Below are 4,083 nucleotides of genomic sequence, written 5' to 3' on the forward strand. Positions count from 1 at the left end.
TGTTCCTTTCTGTTGAAGAGCGTAGGCTCGAAACATAAAATACTTTCTCACTTCCCAAGCGTTAAACTAATACATCTGTTTGTTGTTTAATCATCCGTCGTTGTCTTTTGTTTTTTGTTTTTCATTTTGTAAATTCCAACTATATATATATACATATATACAAGAACTGTTAGCCAAAATGTATTCCCCATTGCCCCAGATATATTACTATGAAGATCATATTCCTGCTTAGTTATTTATGACCATTCGAATCATAATAACTTCATTTACGTATATGCGGAAGAGAAAACGTTATTTTAAATTAAAATAAATAACACACCATGTATCAACTTCAAAAAAGTAATATAGTGTAAGAAAATAAGAAAATTTTCTAATTTGGATAAATATAACCGGGTTTGCAAATATTTTCTTCTTTTCTATTGGAGGATTTTTATTTATTTTGCAAAGAAATTTAAGAAAGGATTCACAGATTTATGTTAGCTGTCAACTCCAAGTAAACGATCATGACATATATCTTATACGTGAAATGTGCATCCAATTATCTTTAATCATTATAGAAATATCATCATCCTGTTTTCTTTTTTAACACACAGAATGACAATATTTAAAAAAAAATTTACTTTCCATCGCTATCATCATACAAGCATGCATTCCACTCACACTAATGTAAATCACTGCGAAGTATAACAACAGCAGAAGACGGTTGATATCCCTGAGACCAATACTGATTTTTTTAGAAAAGACAGGTAGAACTAAAGTTTCTATGCTTTGTAAATATACCCATTTAACAAGACCTCAGTCTAAGTAATTGCGTGCTATGTTCTGTAACCCCCAACAAAAACTCTAAGTACGAATGGGTACCAGCAACGCTTGCAACATTTCTACCCCTCTTTATTGCCCCCGTTTTACTCTCTCACTCGTGGAGGGGCAATGGTCCAGTGGTTAGGGCAGCGGACTCGCGGTCATAGGATCGCGGCTTCGATTCCCTGACCGGACGTTGTGAGTGTTTATTGAGCGAAAACACCTAAAAGCACCTCGTGGCTACGGCCGGGGATGGTGGCGAACCCTGCTGTACTCTTTCACCACAACTTTCTCTCACTCTTATTTCCTGTTTCTGTTGTGCCTGCAATTTAAAAGACCAGCCTTGTCACACAGTCACGGTGAATATCCCCGAGAACTACGTTAAGGGCACACGTGTCTGCGGAGTGCTCAGCCACTAGCACGTTAATTTTACGAGCAGGCTGTTCCGTTGATCGGATCAACTGGAACCCTCGACGTCGTAAACGACGGAGTGCCAACAACAACAACAAACTCTCTCACTCAGTTTAACCTCTCTTTTATTTACTCGATTTCACTGTTTATTTAGTTCTCGGCTGATCTTCGATGTATAAATATGTATGAATGTGCGGGTACATATTCATAGCTATCTATCTATCTATCTATATATCTATCTATCTATCTATCTATCTATCTATCTATCTATCTATCTATCTATCTATCTGTCTGTCTGGGTGTGCGTAATATTTTCTGGGGTTTTTTTTTGTATTATTTTACTGTTTCAGTCATTTGACTGCGGCCATGAGTGTGCATCGCTTTTAGTCGAATAAATCGACCCTAGTACTCACTCTTTGTATGCCTGGTACTTATACCATCGGTCACTTTTGCTCACCTGTTAAGTTACGGGGACGTAAACGCACCGACATCGGATGCCAAGCGATGTTGGGAGGACAAACACAGACACACAGACACACAGACAAACACACACACACACACACACACATACACACAGATACGGGATTCTTTCAGTTTCCGTCTACCAAATCCACTCACATGGCTTTGGTCGGCCCGAGGTTACATTAAAAGATAGTTGCACTTGCCCAAGGTGCCGTACTGTGGGACTGAACCTGGAACTATGAAAAGAAAATATATTTTAATTACGTACTTTGAATAAGTAATGTGTTTAATTATATTTAAATAATTAGTATATTAATTTATTCATGTTATTGTATTTGATTTTTTAACTTTTTTTCCTTCCACCAAATTTCTTTTACCCTCTTCTTCGGGATTTTATTCTTTTCCCCCCCTTTTCTTTCTTTTATTTCTCTTCTTTCTCTCTCTTTAATATTATTACTTTCATGTTTTCTTTGTATTATTATCATTGCCTTTGTTTTATTTTATTGTTGTTAACAACAATATAATTATTAGTATTGTAAGTATGTACTACTATGTGGAGACGCAATGGCCCAGTGTTAAGGCAGCGGACACGCGGTCGTAGGATCGCGGTTTCGATTCTCAGACAGACAATAATGTACTATAATGATTGTACTAATTTCATCTGGATTCATGATTCAGCTAAATCTGAATTAGAGGTTTTCACTGAAGCAATGAAATCTCTCTTGAATTGAAGTAAAATGAATAGCATGACAAACTCCAAAACGAGCACTACTATGCCCCTACCTTGATGGCTCTGAGGGAAAGTAAGCAACAATAGTGATTGTAGTACGATCTGCATTGTGGCAAGACCAGTAATCAGCGTCAAAATGCTTGTTTCCACTAAGTACGTTCAACATTTGGAACAAGCCATCAATGCAATGGAAAAAAGAAATTACATTAAAATAGGTTGGGAAAATAGCGAATTGTATACATGATCTAAGCTACCACCAGTTTCAAAATTAAAAAAAAAAAGATGTCTAAAATCCAAAAGCTTTTGAATATTGACATGACACATTACAAATAGAAATTTACAATACAGTTTTCGTTGCATTTACCTATAATCAAATAAGGTTTTTCTTTATAACTATATTCCGATTATTTTTGCAATAATAACCTCTCATTTTCATGGTTTTATCTTAGTTTTATGAATTTATAGCGTATTCTATGTTTTTCGTAATTTTGTAAATACTTTTTTACACATTCGTATTTTCAGATCCATAAATGTACCTACAATCATATTTCGCACAAAGTTTATCCATATATTATTTTAATACATATTATATTATTCATATCTTCATTTTTATGTTATCAGTCTGTGCGTTTAGATCTTTTAGCGAGTAACCAGATTTAACGATTTTAGCCAGAAGAATGGTCGAAGTTCATTAAAAATGAGATGCAAACCGAGCTTTAAATTATGCTGAAAACCATTCACGAAAAGAGGAAACTGCACTCTTTTTTTGTCTTTGATCTGCAAATTTTTTTTTCTGACCAATCCTACTCGGTTTGCAACAGATTTGTATAACTTCTATTTTTAACTGCTTTCGATAACACAAAATACATTTAATTTTCATAGGCATTTATGAGCCGGATGAGGAAGTAGATTAAATTTATTTTATGGTGTACTACACATGCACACTTAACGTACATTTGCTTTTGAATTACGTTGACTATCCATTCCCGTAATATATATGCGGGTGTGTGGTGCGTGTGTTAGTGTGTGTGTGTGTGTGTGTGTGTGTGTGTGTGTATGTGTTTGTTTGTGCGCACGCGTGTGTATTTGTGTAAGTGTGTATATGTGTATATAGGTATACATATAGGCATGTATATTTATGTTTATATGTATTTATATGAATATATATGTGTACGTATGCGTGTATGTATCTATCGATCTATTTATCTATCTATCTATCTACTTGCGCTACTTCGTCTATAGTAATTTGTAGGAAAATATTCTTCCCTTCTGCTATTAATTGTACTTTTAAAACAGTAATCCAATAAGAGGTATTATCTCGGGACAAATATTGCACTAACTGGTCTATCAACAGGGTGTATACATTAAGTACGTTATATAGATGGCTGTTTTAATTCAAAACTGCCTCGGTTGAGTATAGAGAATTTCAGTATCAGAAAATAAGCTTATACTTTTCAATTCTTTTACTTCTATTTTATTCATTTGGTTCAGTCATGCTGCAGCACCACCTTGAAGGGTTTTAGTCGAAGAAAGCAACCCCGAGATTTATTATTTGCAAGCCTAGTACCTATTTAATCCCCCTCTTTTGCTGAACTTCTAAATTACGAGGATATAAATACACCAACGTCGATTGTCAACATATACACATAAGTACACATACGCATATATATATATATATA

This window comes from Octopus bimaculoides, chromosome 1, assembly GCF_001194135.2.
Source record: "Octopus bimaculoides isolate UCB-OBI-ISO-001 chromosome 1, ASM119413v2, whole genome shotgun sequence".
NCBI lineage: Eukaryota > Metazoa > Mollusca > Cephalopoda > Octopoda > Octopodidae > Octopus > Octopus bimaculoides.